The 20,734-nt window shown below is 31.6% G+C and overlaps 1 protein-coding gene across 6 annotated transcripts in view; it reads left to right on the top strand.

The window, feature by feature from the left end:
- The first annotated feature begins 9,361 nt into the window (after positions 1-9,361).
- Positions 9,362-20,734, top strand: part of Asph (Aspartyl beta-hydroxylase) — a 192,978-nt gene continuing 181,605 nt past the window's right edge. For 5 of the 6 annotated variants that reach the window (XM_072545736.1, XM_072545739.1, XM_072545735.1 and 2 more), the window contains exon 1: positions 9,362-9,521. The gene's annotated coding sequence lies outside the window, so the exon portion shown is untranslated. The remainder of the gene's footprint in view (positions 9,522-20,734) is intronic. The other variant, XM_072545737.1, reaches the window with a different exon arrangement.

Genomic DNA, 20,734 nt, shown 5'->3' with positions numbered 1-20,734 from the left:
CTTTGTTATGGATCTGAAGTATGGACAATTAATGCAGACTTGAAGAGAAGATTGTTGGCAGTTGAAATGGATTATTTGAGAAGAAGTGCTAGAACATCAAAGCTGGAAAGGAAGACCAACGAATCTATAAGAAATAACATGAATGCTACAGAAACGGTCATTGACAGAATAGAAAGAAGAGGTTTAAAATGGTTTGGACACCTATTGAGAATGCCTGACGAACGTTGGCCCCCAAAAGTTCACAGATGGAAGCCTCCTGGACGAAGAAAAAGAGGTAGACCTCGAAGCTCATGGATGAAGGAATTAGAAGAGCGATGTAATCGAGAGGTTTGGAGGAAAAGCATGCCTTGGACCGGGAAGATTGGCGGAGGAGAACGGGAATACGGCGATAGCGGTCTCCAAAATGTATTATATTTACAAGTTGGATCCTGTAATATATATATATATATATATATATATATATATATATATATATATATATATATATATATATATATATATATATATATATATATATATATATATATATATATATCTAGCTTTTGACAGTGACTGTTGTCTTGTCAATATTAATTGTTATTACTGCCATAAGAGACGTCTTTTTAATATTAGGTAAAAGCCTTAAATGTTGTTTCTTCTCGCAGGTAATGTAATTTTAATTGAATATTGTACAACTAATAATAAAGTTGTTCTTTTTGCAGAGAAACGCAATTGGGTTTTATTAATAAAACTTTGCTGATTTAAGAAACAAACATTATTATAAAACAACATTTTTGCAAAACTCAGATTTGAATTTATCGTGAAGGCATTGGCGAGTGATAATAAAACAAATAGCATCACCGTAACTTTGGCTTTATAATGACAATTGATATGCAAAATATTTCCAATCATGAAAAAATACAGGCCACAGCAGCTTTTCAAAAATTAAAACGATTTCTAACAAAAAGGAGTACTACAATAAAAGTGTGGATCACGTTAGAAGATTTAAACGTTTATATGGATGAAGATGGAAATATACACTACAAGAATTTTTTTATTGGAACAGCAAAGTGCTCACACTGAAGAATCACAAATATTCACAACTGGGGTTCCAATGGACGTTTTATAACAAATTTTAGAGAGGGTAACTACATATATCAAATGAGAAAGACAAATCTGAAACCTGAAGTTAAAAACAAACATCAGAAAAAATCGTAATAAAAAAATTCACAGGTAAAAATGTGAACATTTACAATAGATGGAAACATTTGACAAATATTTGAAAGTGAATGTACTAGATTAAAAATCGATCAATACACCGATAAAATCGAAATTCTAAGATTATAGTTAGAAGGATCATGTATCAATTGGTACAGTTCAATACTTATAAAATATACAATAAATGCTGATTAGGAAGAGGAAAAAACGTTTTGTAACACGTATGCAAACAAAGGATGGACTCTAGTGAGGTATGACATTGAGTTCAAATACATAAATGGTTCTTTATTAGAATATGCTCTTAAGAAAAAGAGACTTCTGCTACAAATAAACAAGTTGTTAGATACAAAAATTATTATCGATTCGATAACTGTTTGAAACTGATTCGAAATTGTATAGCTGGCAGAATTGATAGAGATACTTTAGAAGAAACTGAAGAGCTCTTCCATGAAATAAGAAGTCTAGAACACTTCATAAGAACAAAGACACCAGGGCAAAAAGAAAAATTGTATTTAAAAAAAAAAAGAAAAAAAAAATAGAAGAAAGGAAATCTTGTAAAATTTGTGAAAAAGAAGGAAAAGATGTACGTTTCCATCCCAAATAAGTTGCTGGTTTAGAAATAAAAGTAAAATTGTAAACACTTTTTTACTTTAGATATATTTTAGATAGATTTTTACATAAATTTATCATTCTGGTTAATATCTATGAGAATACAAGATAAGTAAAAAAACGGCATTTGTAACAAAAAAGAGCCATTTTCAATAAACTTGCCTCCTATTTGATTTGAAGACGGCTCTGGCAATTTTTCAAAGGATTTTAAGTAGCAGTATAAGAAAATATAATCTTTCAGTCTATACGGGCAATTATTATAGATGATATCCCAATTTTTTCCAAAGCTTTGATGAACATTAATGCATTTATCAAAATTATAAAAAGTAATAGAAAATGAAGGATTGAGACCAAAATTTTCGAATTTTATGCTAAGGTTACAGCATCTGTAAAGGTATGTGCAAAACAATTTGATTCATAAATACAAGAAATGTATTTAGATGTATAAAAATGAGTTTTTTCCCCTTGCCGGACTATTTTAGGTAGGTAATCGTTGTTTATTTACATGAAGTGCAAGTTTCCCATATTGTAGAGTTATGAGTTCCCACGCAGAGTTACCTATATTGTACCGGTACAAGTTTGGATACCATTGGGTATTTAAGACCTACTTATTTTCAAAAATAAAATAATAAATAAGTAAATAACATGTACTGTTCTTGTGTGTTTTAGATTCCCAAAGGAAAATATGGGACTTGGAATATGGACGACATGAGCTGGGCTCTTCAAACATTTCGTAATGGAGACATGGGATTAAATGAATGCTGCAGGCAGTATGGAGTCCCTAAGCCTACCTTGCTCCATCAACTTAAGCGGACTAACGACAAGGTAAAGGAATACTGGAGACGTTGATGTTTGGCCTCACGATCAATGGTGTTTGTCGGCTTGCATTTCAAATCGTCAAGAAAAATCAAATACCATATCATTTTAATGAAGAAACCCAAATGGCAGGAAAGAAGTGGTTTTATTCTTTCAAAGCTTGTCATAAGAACATGATCTCCCTGAGAGAACCTCAAGCAACGTCCATGATGCGCGCAAAAGGATTCAGTAAAAGGAATGTTAGTATTTTTCGACCTTCTGGAAAAAATTGGTGATGAGAATAATATTGATGCAACTCGCACATTTAACGTTAACCAAACGGGTGTCAGCACTGTACAGAACAAATGCCAAACGGTTCTCGCAAAAAATGGTAAAAGGCAAGTTGGGTCAGTATCCAGTGGAAAACGTGGAGTCAACACGATAGTTGTTTGCTGTGTGAGTGCTTCAGGAATTTACGTTCCACCTATGCTTATATTTAAGCGTATGCGAATGAACGATGATTTGAGGGTTGTGCTCCACCAGGGTTGTGTGGTTGAGATATTAGAATCAGGCTACATGAATAGTAATCTCTTTGTAAAATGGCTCCAGCATTTTATTGATTCTGTAAACCAAACAGTAGAAAAAAGTTCTTTTGGTAGGGGATGGGCATACAACGCACTCCAAGAATCTTAAAGCAATTTTACGTACTAGAGAGCACGGTGTAATGCTCACTTTCCTGGGCATACGACGCGTGCAGCGATTGGATAGATAATTTTTTAAGACTTTCAAAGGCTACTACACTTAATCAGTTGAAAAGTGGCTTTGCTCTAACCTCGAATTATGTCTTACAAAACTTCACGTAGCTGGTTTGATTTCTGAAGCTTATGGGAAATCAGAAAGCATTGAAATTGCAGTCAACGGTTTCCGAACTAGTGGATTATGGTCTGTTGATCGCATGGTCTTTAAAGATCATGACTTTTGAGCGACTGAAAATTTAAATAACCATGAAGGCAGTGAAAGTCAGGAAGATGGTGAAAATGAAGTCTAATGACACAAACAAGGAACCACTTAGCTAAAGTAGAGTATGAAATAATCTGGCCTGAACTACCTAGTCCTAAAGAGAGTTTAGCTACAACTACTACACCCACTAGAAGGGAACAGCACAAAAGGCAATCGTTTTGACGGGAAGTCCCTATAAAATTGAATTCGAATTAGCTAAACAGCTACACTTAGCGCAGGAACAAATAAAATAAACAAAAATGAAATTGGGGAAGGTTGAACCCAAATCGTCCAAGAAACTTGTAAGTGTTCCAAAAATAAAACTAGAAGGTAAATCTAAAGAACAAAGTCTTAAAAGGAACAAAGAAACTGCCAAGAAAATCTTGGCAAAAAATAAATGTGAAAAGAAGACATGATCTGATGCACCAAATGCCGTTCATGGAGTAACGAACTTTGTGCGGGAGTCCAACCTGGAATCCAAAATTTTTCTTGCTTTGAATGTAAATAAAAATATTATGTACGTTCAAACTGAATAATTGCTGATATTGGAAAATAAACTGTATTAAACAAAACATGATTAACGGTATTCCCAGTAAAATTTATTTTACTAAGCATTGATCCCTCTATATAGGTTACTACGGGTACAATTAAGGAAAACCATGGTACAATAAAGGCAACTAGTTTCCTAAATTGTACCACTTGCAATCTACCAGGAAAACACGCTTTATTAAAAAACAAAATCAATGATTTTAAGTTACAAAAATTATCACGTGTGTGTAAATGTTTATTAATTATCCTAATACATCGTTCAGTTAAATATGACGTACTTATATTATTCAAATTAAAATTCGAAATATGTTAAGTGGTACAATATTGCAATATTGGCAATTCTCCCATATATATATATATATATATATATATATATATATATATATATATATATATATATATATATATATAATAATAATAATCTAATAGGACTTTATAGGCTGGATATCCGTCACATTCTATTAAAAACTGGGTTTATATGTCCAGAAAACCGTAAAATGATAAAAATCGAAGACAAAAGATATCCTAAATCCCAATTTTCTTTTATCTTTCACTATATCCCGAGCTGTAAACGACCTCATTTTAACTCTCTCTGCCGTAAGCGGCGACAAACTTTGAATTTAATACTTTATTTAAGTTACTACACTGTGACAGGCCACTTCGTAATTTTTTACCCAAGTTACATTTATCGAATTTTTTTCCAGATTCCTTTCAAAGGTTAAGGAGTACACAGTCCATATCAGGAAAACTTCGAGAACGGGGACACGACTGTGCTCTTTGAGCGCAGAATAGAAAAATGTTAAGTTTTAAGTACAAAAAAATTTAAAAATTATTTGAATAAATACATTATCTTTTAATGATATCAGTGAATAATTAAATTGGATCTTAAGAATTTAATTTCCAGATTTTTGCGAAGTATATTAAATGTTTTTAGTCTCAATAAATTTACAATCTGTACCAACGATACAATAAATAAATTATTTTTTAATAAAAACAAGAAAAATCCGGAGTGAGTAGCCGAGCATTTTTACATAAAATATTTTTTGAATCTAAAGGGTCTGAGAAAAAAGAACAATTTATTGTTAATTTAGGCGGCTTGTCACCTCTTGATATATCTTTCAATATAGATCTTCTAAATATAGATGTCATATATGCCTCCGTAAATTCTTTTGGGAGCTGTTCTCCATTTATCTTCTTCTTCACGTGCCATCTCCGCGACGGAGGTTGGCAATCATCATGGCTATTCTGATCTTAGATGCTGCTGCTCTGAATAGTTCAATTGATGTGCATCCGTACCATTCCCTCAAGTTACGCAACCATGAGATTCTTCTTCTTCCTACACTTCTCTTGCCCTGGATTTTCCCTTGTATAATCAATTGAAGTAGGTTGTATCTCTCATTACGCATAACATGCCCCAGGTATTGCAGCTTTCGTGTCTTGATGGTTTCCAATACTTCCATTCTTTTGTTGATTCTTCTCATGACTTCGTTGTTTGTTACATGCTCGGTCCATGATATCTTCAGGATTCTTCTATACACCCACATTTCAAATGCTTCCAACTTTTTAGCAGTCGACGCGTTAAGTGTCCATGCTTCTATCCCATAAAGCAGAGTCGAAAAAATATAACACCTTGCCAGCCTAACTCTCAAGTCCAATTTTAGTTCTCTTGCACAAAGTACCTTTCTCATTTTATTGAAGTTTGTACGTGCTTTCTCTATTCGAACTTTGATTTCTTTGGAGTAATCGTTTGTGTGATTAATTATTGTGCCAAGATAGTGGTAGTTTTCAACTTGTTCTAAAGCACTACCGTTAATTGTCAGGCTTTCACCATTATTTTGGGTTTTTGATATCCTCATAATTTTTTTTACTTGGTGTGTATTGATAATCCATATTCTTCTCCATACTCAACTATCTTGTTCATTAGTTTTTTGGAGGTCTTGGAGGTTATCTGTTATTATGATAGTATCGTCCGCATATCTAATGTTGTTAATTGGTGTTCCATTGACCTTGATTCCTGCTGTTTCTCCCTCAAGAGCTCTTTTCATAATTTCTTCAGAGTATGCATTGAATAGTAGTGGTGACAATACACACCCCTGTCGCACTCTTCTTTTAACTTCGAACTCTTCTGACGTGTGTTCATTAATGCGTACGTGTGCCTGCTGTTTATAATATAGATTTGTTATAATTCGAAGGTCATTGTGTTGTAGTTGTTTTGCTTTGAGGATGTCCATTAGCTCTTTATGGCGGACTTTGTCAAAAGCTTTGTTGTAGTCTATGAAAAAGACGTACATATCTTGGTTCACATCCTAGCATCTCTGGATTAGTACGTTGAATGCAAATAGAGCTTCACGGGTACCTACACCATTACGGAATCCAAATTGAGTTTCTTTAATATCCATATCAAGTGTTTTGTAAATGCGTTTATGAATGATCTTTAAAAACAATTGTGTGTGAGACATCAGGCTTATGGTACGGTGGTAAGTGCATTCTCTAGCATTTTTCTTTTTTGGGAGACAAATGAATGTTGAGGTCAACCATTCGTTGGGTATGTCACCCGATTGATAAATTTTATTAAAAAGCTTTAAGAGGACATCACTCATTTTCTATTATTTTAAGGATATCAATAGGCAGTTGATCTAGCCCCGGGCTTTTTCCGTTTCTGGTGTTCTTTAGTGTATACAATATTTCTTCCTTTGTAATTTCTACAAACTACTCTTATGTAGTTGAATGGGTCGTATTTGTTCTGAAGATCCTCTATCTCTTTACATTTTTCCTTATAGTAAGTTTGTTTTGTCTCTCTTATCTTTTTTCTGATTTCGTTGTTAATGATATTATAATTGTGACTGTCTTTGTTCTTGGCTTGTCTTCGTTGTTCCATCATGCCGAGTATCTCGTCGGTCATCCAATTGTCTTTCTTTCGTGTCGGTTCTTTTAATATCTCTTTGCATGGAGCGAGGAGGCAGTTTTTTAGTGTTTCCCATTGTTCGTTTATCTCGTAAGTGTTAGTATCTAATTTATCAAAGTTTTCATATATTTGCTGTTGAAGTTTGATTTTTATATCAACTTCTTTCAGTATCTCCATTTATGGCGTTCTGAAATATTTATTTGGTGCTTTCTTATTTTTGATTGCTTTTATGGCCGTTTTTATTTCCCTATCTGTTATTTCTATTTTTTGTTGTGGGGATCTGCTTCCTCTTTGCCTATTTTCTTTTCCAATGAATTGTGGTCCTTTTGACGTGACAACGTCTTAAATTAGGTTGTGTCTCTCTCCCACTCAAACATGATCGGTCCGCTGCGCGCGGCACTAGAGAATTAGGCGCGTTGAATCGCTAAAGTTGAAAATCGTTGAAAGTATCGTCAGCTGTGTCTGTAGTGAAAATGTGGAGTGCTTAGATTCGTCATTTACAACAACTACAACAATAAAGGTAAATAATTGTACACTAATATTTCATTATCGTAAACTATGATTGATTGATTAATTGTTAGATTGACACAAAAGTTGAGAAACTGAGTTTATAGGTTATGTCATACTATTGACAAATGTTGATAGTGTTAAGTAAATTATTAGTTTAAATCACTCTGCAATCAATCGTAATTCAGTCGATTGAGAAGAAACAGCGCGTATTGCTAGTCAAACATTTAAAATAACAAATTATAACTTCTAACCTGTCAAAACAGGGCGACCAAACAAACGAACTAAACCGACCAATCACCACGCGCGGAGTTAGAATTTAACTGTGTTTAGCAAGAATTTCAAATTCCAATTTTAGTAAATGTTTTAATTTTCAACTTTACCATTTACATTTACAAATTTTAATTAATTTCAAATTTATTTAGCAAAAATTTGAACCTTCGATCTGAATAAGTGTTTTGATTTTCAAATTGATTCTTTAAAATTAAAAATATTAAAATATATATAATCAGAAGTGAACGTCACATAACATTATCTGTACTTATTATTATTTAATATGTAGGCAAATACATGTGACCATACTTGGTAGACACAATTGGAAATAGTAATTTTTTATAACTGAAAAAAATAAATATATAAAATACTGGTAGCAAACAATAACTTCAATGATCGATATCTCCGCAACTAATTGATATATCGAAAAAATTTTCAAATAAATTTTGTAGAAAATAATAAGATCAATAATATAATATAAAATAAATAATATATAAAATAATATATAAAAATATAATATATAAAATATAAATAATATATAAAATAATAATATAATAATATATAATATATAAAATAATATATAAAAAGGCGTTGTCACGTAAAATCTTCGCCCGTAAAACAGACTTTACAGGCAACCGATTTTTTGATGAATATTATTTTATACAATTATTTTCTGAAGACCCAATTAACTATAATATATAGTTTACCAATCCATACAATAACTAATAACAGATAAAAAATTAATTTACTTACCGAATGTGACAAATTTGCACTTTCTTTGGAAGTCATTTTGAGCACGTCTACACAAAACACTCTCTGATTGTGGCAAAACTCTGAGTATGACATTCAAATTAATTTATTGGTTATCCGAATGGTACATTTGGAAGTACATTTCAATAAATAACTTATCCTGGAGTACACACCGTCAAGTTAAGGGTTAAACGGTTAAATCAAATATAGTCCCAAGACAACTTTACCTTTTCAACAATCAGTGACGACGCCAACCTTCAAAATAATTTCAAAAATAAATAAAGAACGTATAAATCGGAAATCGAATTCAGGATTCGCCTAAATTTACCTAAACCTAAACCGTCTACTTTATTTTTAAATAAAGAACAAGTTAGAAAAATACAAAAATACTATATACATCAGACTATACGATAGACAACCCACAGCACGCGCCTACGTTGTATAAATTTTGACTTAGAGTAGGGAATTTTGACGTGTAAAATTCCCTACTCTAAGAATTTTGATAAGCTTGTTAGACAAGCAAAGAGAGACTCCGTCCTTGTCTAAGGTCGAGATGCAAACCACTTTATCATCATAATATCATCATATTCTACATGCATGCGTTTACTATTATAACGCTATTATATATTATAAAATATATAATTTTCTAATACATGTATGGCCCTCTATCGAATACTAGAATAACCTCAATATGTAAAGAGGATTTCATGGAAAATACCATTATGTTTACATTAGATTAGTTCGAAATGTTTCAACCGCTGCTTTAACTTTAAATACTGAGTGTTTGATTTGAAGAATATTAAAAATAAAAAAGTAGACATCTTAAAAGCAACGTTTTTAAGACGTTTCAACGTCCATGTGAAAGTGAAAAGTGAACAAGTTTGATATTAGTTTATTTGTTAATTCTCAAAATTTATCATTAATTGTCGAAACAACGGTAAGTTCCCATAATTAATTCTTTAATGAAATATTTCAGTCAACACACCTGTTGAATTTTACATGAAATAAAAATAGAAACTACTTGATTTAATTACTATTAATTCGTGTTTTGACAATTGCCAATTAAGATGTTTACCCAACTTTTCGTTAATGTACGCCTACTTAACCTAATTTAACCTTTGCTATTTATTTATAAACACAACAGAGGTTTTTATGTCTCCCAAAATGCTTTGTAGATGGCACCATTGGGTTTGCAGGTCGCTGGATAAAAATGGCAGAACAAAAAATTGCCATCATTGAGTATTTATTAAATCGCTGGGAGATGTCGAGACGTGTGAAATGTTTACAACTTTTTTTTTCTTTATCGATCTTGATTTGTGTGGAAAACATAATAAATAATTTGAATTATTCGCTCTATTTGATATTACAAGTGGAATTTACCTTTTAAAAATTATTTAATAGAAAATAATAATATGTACTTAATAAACTAAATTACGACTAATATTTAAAACAACAAAATGATTCCTTAACTCAGACTATATAACTTTGTACCATCTGAATTTTTATAGGTAATTAACTTCGAAATTAGAAAAAATTAATTTAAAATATTCTGTATCTTTTATATTCTACTTTCTACCAGTGGCGGCTGGTGTGGTAAAATTTTGGGTAGGCCAAACCAGCAAATTACATATAGCTATGTGTAATCAGTGTCGGATCCAGAGGGAGGGGTCACGGGGTCATGACCCTCCCTAAAAATATTTGAAAACCCACTTATTCTATTCGTGGTAAGACTAAAAGTGACCTTGCATCAGAGAAAAGTAATCACCCTCAAGGTCCATGACCTCCCCAAAAAAAATTCTGTAGCCGCCAGTGTGTGTAATACATATTTTTTTTTGTGAAAGTGGGAATCTTTTTTTTTCGAATTTTACGATTTTTTTTAAATTTTGTTGTTGTTTGTTTAAAAATATGTTACAATTATAGAATATGTTACATATTTTTTTATCATAATTTAAAAGAAAATTTATATTACAATTCGATAATTACGTTACAAGTGACAACGATGATCGGCGTAGGCCCGATCGTATGGTGCCTAAACAGCAAGCATAAACACGACAATATAAAACGCTAAGGTATTAAGTGATTTAGTACATTTAAAAGTTATTTACATGCATTAACATCATTTTTGAATATATATGTTTTTCAATTTTAAAGCTCTTAAAATTATTGGGTAGGCCCGGCCTATCCTGCCTACCCCCAAAAGCCGCCACTGCTTTCTACTATTTTTAATGGGACTAAACCTCAATATCATTTGAAAATATATATTTATATTTGATGTATCAATTTCCGAAGTGGACATCGCAACCTCAGATTCCCATTAAATATAGTATAGAAATGACACAGAAAAATAGTTTCAGAACAATATTTTTTAATTTAAATCACATAGTTTTGTGACTGTTAATCTTATGATTTTTACTTTTGTTTTGTTTCTGATCTACATAGTATTTACTTGTTTTGTCTCGTTATAGCCCAAGTCTAATTATGCAAAAATCATCGATTTCACGGCAAAATTTTTCGCAGATATCTGAAGCTTTTAAGCCATAGGTGGGGGTTACTAGATGACGAATAGATGAAAAGATACTCCTATTTTTACCTTGCGTTTTTTTAAACAATAATTTATGGTCACAATTTGATTTTTTGTCTATAAGTTTTTTCCCTTATATTAAAAAAAAACAATATTTATATCATTTTTTTATATCAAGAATATCTTTATTTTCCCGTTTTTTCAATTAAAATTGATAAATAATTTACGGAGATATTTACAAAAAAGCAGTTTTTTTGCACTAATTTATAAATTTAATCAACTTTTTTATTAACAAAATAAAATGTTATTAATACATTTAAACATCGAGGAATTACTGTCCTTTAAATTTGTGCGAAATTTCACATTTAGCAAATTTCATAGGATTATTTAAGACTTAGGCTATCTCAGAAGTTAATGCATATTCCGTTTTCATCGAAATTATTTATAAAATAAACGTTTGAAAAAGGGGTATGTTTTTTACTTATAAACAATTGTAATAACTTCTATATTTTTCAAGCTACAGACTTGTACGTAGAACCATTGGATAGCTGGTAAAAAAACTCACTTTAAAAAATAAAAAACCTTCTATGACCAATAGGGACGAAGTTAGCGACTATTTTTTTTTAAATCATATCTCCATTGTTTATAAACATTAAGAAGTAAAATTTGCACAAACTTTGAATGAAAATCTAAACTTTATATTGAAACTTATAGCTATAAAATTCATCTAATTTTTCGAAACTTACAGCCCTTCGAAACGAAGGTACTTTCGAAAAATCAACATAGGAAAGTGAAGAGAATAACTGTTTCAGCTCTGTTTTTTTTTCGACATCGAAACTTCAAATTGCAACACGTAGGAAAAATTTACATTATCTCGGCTTCCATTGCAGCTGGAAGCCTCTTTTTTTATTCTGGGGTAGCTCGTCGAAATATCAATAACTACATAGTTTTCACTGGCCGGAAAATATGGGAAACCTCGGAAAAATTGAGTCCATTTGAAATTCACCGTAAATACTTTTTTTAATTTGGTTGGAATAGTCTGTCGCGGCATTAATAATGATGACATAATTTTCACCCCCCATAAATCTCGGAAAATCCCGGAAAATCAACATATATTTTTTCATTTTATATTAATGATGTAATAATACTTATATATTTTATAAATTAAATTTCAGGTAATTTTTACACAATATATTAATACATTCCTTATATTAATTATAATTGTTTGTATTTTTATAATTAACAATATTGATTTTTATTCTATTTTTCGTACAAATATGATATACAATATTAATCTAATCTGCGTTACTGCTTTAATAAAATAAGTCGATTTTTTCATCACTTGTCTTATTAAATTTTGCAATGTTTATTAAACTTTACTTTTTTTATTTCCTTTACAAACATTGGTTAAAAGTTAAAATTTGGTTCATTCATTCGACTTCACTGTCAGCACTGTCAATATTTAAAACAGTACGGTCGAAAATAATTTGAAATATATATATATATATATATATATATATATATATATATATATATATATATATATATATATATACACTACTGCCCAAAATTAACGCACCACCTTAAATGTAATATAAGTTTGAAGCTATTAAATGAATAATTGGATTTTGATGATGTTTTTTCATATTATAGGTCTATTTCTAGTAAATCAATATATTAATATTTTTTTTTTAAATATTAACGTTTTATCCGTAAACGGGGTGTAAAAATAAAGTTGTGTTTTTTCATCGTTTTTTGCAACACCCTGTGGAATTTATTAGAAATAAACGCTACCTACATCTTATGAATATTTTAAGATAGATTTATTCTTTTTTAAGATATTCGTAAAAAAATTATTTCGATATCTCTATTATCAAAGATTCTACAGAACTTTAAATGTAACAAGTTTTTATTAACATTTAGAGCAAAAAAAACAACACTTACATAAACTTTTTTGACATTTCTTTTTTCTTCTTTTATAATTATGTGTGGAATCTCTTCCGATCGTATAATTTTTCTTTAGTGTAACATTTTATGTTACTTTTTGTTGACACTGTATAATCGAAAATGCCTTTAATATTTATTTAGTGTATTTTTTGTTGTTGTGCGATTTAAGTCTATGTGCTTAGTCAAGACGACAGCGGATGCATGCATTCAGCAAAACAGCCTGCCACACGTTCTTCAGTTTGTTAGGAAAACAAAGCAAGTGGCCGGTGGACCAGAAGGTCAATTGCGCGTGTTGTCGCCTGTAATCAAAATGGGCATCAGTGGACAGTGGTCAATTTTACGCAACTGCCCTAACAAACTAATCCAAACAAAATTTCGAGTAACATCTGGCCTCTTCACGGATCGTAAAGTCGAACTTAGTCAATTGTTGTATGTATTAAATCAAGTTGGCTATTGAGAAATGACATTTTCATATTAGTTTGATTGGCGTTTTTACTCTAATGCAATCAATGCAAATCTGCTTTATGAATATGATAGAGACGTAAATTTTGTAAAATGATTACATTAACAGGGGCTGTGGTTGCCAGAAAATTGTTACATTAAACAGATTTTTTATATAATTAAAAGGCAGATAAATATTTTTAACTAGAACTTTATTACGTACCTATTTAACATGTCTCAGAAAATTGGAGCCATATGGAAAACTTTTATTATCAATTGTAAAAACTTATTACACATTAAATTACGTTTTGTAAAACATAAAATGGAATACGAGCGCAGTCGTATACTAGGTATGTCAAAACATAATGAATTTTCTTTAGTACGTTTATTTTTGAAAATATCAAAAATTATTATTATAAAGGTTTATTAAACTAAAGGTTTATAAAATTATTGATAGTACAGCTTTTGTGACAGAGCTGGTAATCCTCAACGTAATGTCACAAACCGCTGACGAAGAATTTTATAACTATTTGGAATTTCCTTGTCTCAAATGTTATATTGATGTCTATATTGATCGAAATTCTAAGAGACATTCGCTTGGATGGCAGAGGCGTTCGCATGATTGCAAATTTGTATTGGAATCAAACAACATCAGTTTTAGTTGCCGGTTTGGAATCACAGGCTCTTAACATTAAAAGATGAGTACGGCAGGGATGCCTCTTGTGTATGCTTTTAAATTTCAAAATCAATTTTTTTGGCATCAAAAAAGTGTATATTTTCTGTGGAATTCGACATACAGATTGAACGAATTTAAAACGGAACATACGAAATCAATGTATTTCGGCTCAACTCCGCTCTAGGTGGTTGGCCAACAAAAGGTTGTCAAATAATTATATTATAAAAATCCAATACTTCAGCGGGCTACTGGATTCGGAACTCATTCAAGAACAAGTCAAAACTCCACCCAAATAGGTTGCCTAGAATCACTGAAAAACTAGACTTAAAAAGCAGTTATTATGCTGTCAATCCACTTATCGCTTCCTTATAGTCCAAGAGATAGGGCCGAATTTATAATGTTAACTATTAAATATTTTTGGTATAACAAATAGTAATTTTACTTATTTTTTATTACAATAAAAAGGTTTTTAAATTTACATTGCATAAATAATGATTGTTCAGATATAAGAAAAATTTGATTTATTATTACATTAATAATCAAATACAAAATATATTATTTCTATTTATCAATAGGTAAAATTCAAATTGTAGAATTCCTTTAACATTTTATAAATAATTATTAATAAAAATCAATTTAATAGTGGAATTATCAATTTTTTAAGTTTTGAAATTTACTTTGTAGATATTTTCAATATTTTTTTGACGTGACAACGTCTTAAATTAGGTTGTGGCTCGGAGTCATTCATGAAAAAGTGTAACGCCCGCTCACGTCTGTTACAGTGAGTCACCGAACGAGAGAGAGGCCCGCCGGACCGGCGAATGCCTTGCGTCTCTCTCCCACTCAAACATGATCGGTCCGCTGCGCGCGCAGCACTAGAGAATTAGGCGCGTTGAATCGGTGCGTGCTTCCGTGCTTGTGTCTCTGTCTTTCTCGAGCGTTCTTGGCGTTCAAGACACATTACAGCAGAAACACTTCCTTTCATTTCATATTTCTCCTATCATCGTCCTATCCTCAACAAAATCACTCAAATAGAAATTAGTTAAGTTTAAGTTTACATGTACAATGTTTTAGTAAACAAAATATATTTCTATAGTTAAAATTTGTGCAATTCTTATTTTCATTCAATTCCTTGTTCCTATTGTGCAATTTAATAATATTCATATCAATAAATATTCTACCGAGAAAAAGACGTTGTCACGTAAAATCGTCGCCCGTAAAACCGACTTTACAGGCAACCGATTTTTTTTTAACTTTCAAGTTGATTGAATTTTTTTTCATTAGTTAATTATAATTTTACAAATTCTGTTTGGACATTAATTTTGCATCATTATTATTTTAAAATATTAAAATAATAATGATGCGCGTTCATTTAGATCAGTAATTCTAGACGCATGCGCTAAATGTAATAAGTATCAAGATGCTTTTATTCAACTTCGATTTGACTGACTTCGATTGTAATGAAGTTTTTGAAACCTTAGTCACTTATATGGAACAGGACTGACGAGAACAATTTCAAAAAGAAAAGTAAACGATGTCAGATTTTTACTATTTAACCGGCAGTATAAGTTGCATGATGTGAACGAGCCTTAAAAAAAACTAAAAAATTTCGATGCTTCAAGCTTACCACCATGTCAAGATGAATTACACCAACATCTACTGCGAGCTCATTATATTTCAAATATTTGGACAAATGCTCATAAAAAAGTACCAACAGAATTGATTGTTGAAGAACATGGTTGGGAGTTTGAAGATGAAACATATAAATTCAAATGGTTTAGTGGACCTCAGATGCCAGAATCAGTTCGAGAAGTAGTGATTGAAAATGAAGCAGATAATGAATGTGATATTATTGAAAGTAAAAGTGACGAAGATTATGAATGTGATAACATCAATGAGAGTGAGAAAAATGACGAAGTTTTTCTAAATTTTTTTTTTCTTATCGGAAAAATCGTTTGAAAATTTTTGGAAAAAAATCATGGTATAACTTACAGAAAATTGAAAGGATTCTACAAATTAGATTTTACCTCAAAAAATTACGAAAATTTTCATTTACGGAAATTTTTTTGGAAAATTTTGAGGAAAACTCTACTTGACGCTTCTCAGAATAGTAACAGCAGTGAGCATACAAATTTTCAAATCAATCGGTATAAAAATATCATAATAAAATCAGTTTGAAAATTGTTACCGAGACCTAAAATGCGCAGGCAAGTGGTACATTTGACCCCGTTTTGTGGCTCTCTGTACCAACCCAGCTGTCCGCCCTTTTGGATTTAGAGTTTTTAGGGGCTAAATAATAAGCCATGAAAATGGCGGACATATTACTTATCGTTAATTTTTCCCCAAAAAATTGCAACTTCACCCCTGTCCGCCACCCCTTATGTATCCACTCTCGCGTCCGCCCTTTGGGATTTCGTCTAGTTATACCAAGATCTTACTCTGGGCAAATTTTCAGCCATATTATCGATCGTTAATTTTTCCGAAAAAAATTTCAACTTCATCCCTGTATAGCCACCCCCTGTACCACGAGGGACGTCCGCCTGTAAGGCAAAGTCTTTACCCAGATACAATGAATATATTCCAATAGAGAAATGCCATATTACTGATCAGTTCAAAATTTCGGCTCTATCTCTCCGACTATTAGGCAAACTCCTCTTTCCTTTAAAGGAGACAGATAGTTGAACGATATTTTATACAATGTCTATCACCGGGTATGTATTTATTTTTGTCCAAGTTTTATATTGGTCCACTATTTCAAATGCAGTTCAAACAGACATATATTAAATTGTATGTTCCGTTTTAAATTGGTTCAATCTGTATATGCGATTAAACCACAATTGATTATAATTAGAATTACATTTTAAACTAATGTTTGACGTTTTGATCTCCACCTCGGGAATCGTCTTCGAAAAAAGATTATTTTAAAAATTATGCGAAAATGTATAATCAAAAAGTTGTTAGTATATTGTTTTTCAACATTGATGGTTGACTTAATTGGCCTTGATCTTGTAAGCAATAACCTGCTTTTGGTTGAAAAAATTTGAGAGTTTTTACCCTCGGAATATCAAATCCTGGTTGGTTTGTATATTTTTCTGTAGTATTTGTATGTTGTAAAAAAGTACATCACAACAACGTTCAAAACAACCAACACATTGAGATCTATCCTATCCAAAACCAAACCCAATAACACACACTAAAGATTAATGAACTGCATCTATAAAATACCCTGTGAATGCAATAATTTCTATGTGGGAGAAACCGCAAGACTACTAACTATCAGAATAAACGAACATAAAACATAAATCAAGAACAGAGACTTCGACAAATCTCAGATATACAATCACATAGTACAGTGGAAAGATGCATCAATAATCATGAAAAAAATGTACATGAAAAAGAGAAAAGTCAAAGAAGCAGCTTTCATCCTACTTAATGGAGAACAATGTGTAGCATACCCATCAGCAGAATGAGGCAGGCTTTGGTTGCCAATACTAAAAGAAGAAGTCAACAACACTAACATACCAACCATAGGGGATTAAAGGAAGTCGCAGTTATATCATCTACAATTTATACATACAAATTGCAACCCACAATATACAAACAGATGATCTACGTAAACACACATTACACAAACAAATAATACAAAAAACACACAAAACAGTCAGAATTTGATATTAACACCACCTAAAAACACCACCCTCAAATGTTTTAATCAAACGCACGCTATTGCCTAGAATATTGAGGCCAAGTAATTTAACCATCAATGTTGAAAAACATACACTACTAACAACTTGCTGGTCATACATTTTCGCAGAATGTTTAAAATAATCTTTTTTTGAAAGCGATTTCCGAAGTGTTAAAATTTGTTAAAAATGAAATTTTCATTACAATCAATTGTAGCTTAATTCCACGTAAACATAATATTCAACTTGCCACAAGAAAACAGTTTTAGAACCTTTTTAATTATTTCATTTAAGATTTACATTTTTCTGTTTGTAGCATTTTTTTGTTTACTCTATAAAAATTTCAATAAAATGTTTATTTACTACTAAAAAAATTGCGTCTAAAAATCATCGAAGGAGAAATACTTTAAGAATTGCGTCTTAGAATCTTCAAAGAGAATAAACATAATCCAATTGTTTATTTACAATGATATATGCCGCTAAGCGAAATCAAATAGCGGACTGGGAGAATCGTATCGGCAGAAGTGGGACCTTGATGCCATTGGAAATTGAGAGATTTTATGATTCTGATTTTAGTGATGAACCAGTTATGTCGTACTGGGATTATCCCAGTATGTTGTCCTGGATTTGAAGTTGTAACTCCAATAAAAGAAAAATTAGAAAAATTTGTTAGGGAAAACCGCGAGGTAGAGAAGCAGAAGCAGAAGGAAGGTTTAAAAAAAACATATTGGGTAAGTATCTGCTTTGAAAGTAATTGGAACAGAGAAAAAGTAATTATTGCAACACTAACCACTTTAATTGCGCTGCTGAGGGTAATAGCATATGGATGGATGCAAGAAATGATAGTCGAAAGTGCAAAAAACAGTAAACTAAGTCATATTTTATATTAACGCATCTTCATCATTTAACCCGGATCTATCCACTGCTGGATATAGGTCTCCCTCAGTATTTTCCATGTATTTTTGTTTTGTGCTGTTTGCATCCAATTTTTGTCGATCCGTTTTATGTCATCAGACCATCTTGTTGGTGGACGACCTCTACTTCGATGTGCTTCTTGTCTCGGACTCCACTGTATTATTCGCTGTGTCCATCTGTTATCCGACATTTTAGCTATGTGCCCCGCCCAGTTCCACTTAAGGGTCATAATTCTTTCTATGGCATCTGTCACTCCTGTTCTCCGTCTTTCCTTGTTCGTGATCCGATCTCTACGAGAAATGCCTAACATCGATCGTTCCATGGCTCTTTGGGTAACACAAATTTTATTTCTTACTTTCTTGGTTAGTGTTAATGTCTCTGCACCATATGTAAGTACTGGCAACACGCACTGATTAAAGACTTTTCTTTTAAGACACATAGGCAGTTCTGATTTAAGAACATAGCCGAATGCCACCCAAGTGAGTCCTATGCGGCGGCTTAGTTCGCACGTTTAATTATCTCTTCCTACGCGTATCTCATGTCCTAAGTACTTATATGAGGTGGTTTCTTCAATATGCATGCCATTTACTGAAATCTTTTCGCTTAACACAAGATTTGTCATGATTCGCATTCTCACAATGAGCGAAAACATTGATAATCTGCGCAGAAGTTTGGAAATTCTCATGCCGAGAATTTCGATGATACCAACTGATTCGTCTTGCATTGGCCATGATGATAAATAAATCACAAGGCCAATGTTTGACTGAACTGAATATAGAAAACAGTTGTTTCTCTCATGTTCAATGGTAGGTAGTATGTTCATGTGTAGGCAAACCATCCGCTTTGTTCATTCTCGAGTCTGACAACAATTGTAATTAATTAATCCTTAGGTCTTTTAGATTATTAGATTAATATTTTTGTTGTAGATTGCCATTCGTGATAACGAAAAATGAATGATTCCATTTAAAATTTTCTGGCTTTTCAAATTTCCAATGTAATGTTAAACACCCTCTATACATTATTATATCATTTAAATACTTTTGCGTATGATTTTTATTAAAAATTGTAATACTTTTGATTTTTTTGTCGTTGTTCGTCAAATAGTCCGCTATTATTACACTGTTCAAAAATTTAGAAATTGATCTATTGAATCGTGATTAGATTGGAACGAAGCCGAAAACGAACTCGTTAAAACTTAACCAATCATTCCCAACTAATTTATCAATACGGGACGTACCCATTGAAGCCCTGGATACTTTCTATTTGATTATTTGAATTATATCCCCTACTTGAGAGTATGATGGATCGATTTTCAATGTTTCAAAAATTGTAATTCAATTCGACTGTCAATAAATTGCTCCTATTGTTGCAAGAAAGAGGTTGGAAACAGGAAGTCGAATACGGTGCAACTAGGATGAAGTCGTTGATATATATTCTAAAGGGTGTTTTCTCTTATCCATGCTATATTCCACTATTTGCCAACTTTTATATCTGGTAATACATATGGGAATTAAAGTTTTATAAAATAATACATAATAATTTTCCTAAAAACCGATCACAGATCAAGATACGATAGGAAATAAACAAAAAAAAATACGGAATGATGAAAAAGGAAATGCATAACTATTTTGGAGCTTTCTCGACACAGTATGAAGAGAAAGAAACAAAGATAAACCATTTATTAATGTAAAAGTGGGAAAAATATTAAAAAAAATATTTATAGAGATTAAAATAAAGTATACAAAGACACATGATAGAAGTGTTTCAGTTATTACTTCATGTTATTTAGCTACCATCTTCGCAGTAAGCAGTTAAGGAAATATACAGACCGCTACTACACAGGGCTGTGAAGCATTGATGTTAATACAAGAGGAAAGAAATAGGATACAAACGGCTGAAATGAAATATCTGAGAAGAGTAAAACGTGTTTCACGAATAGACAAAGTGAGATATGAAATTATTAGGAC

This window comes from Diabrotica undecimpunctata, chromosome 10 (assembly GCF_040954645.1).
Source record: "Diabrotica undecimpunctata isolate CICGRU chromosome 10, icDiaUnde3, whole genome shotgun sequence".
Classification (NCBI taxonomy): Eukaryota; Metazoa; Arthropoda; class Insecta; order Coleoptera; family Chrysomelidae; genus Diabrotica; species Diabrotica undecimpunctata.
The sequence above is the reverse complement of the archived record's forward strand: the minus strand, read 5'-3'. Positions and strand labels throughout refer to the sequence as shown.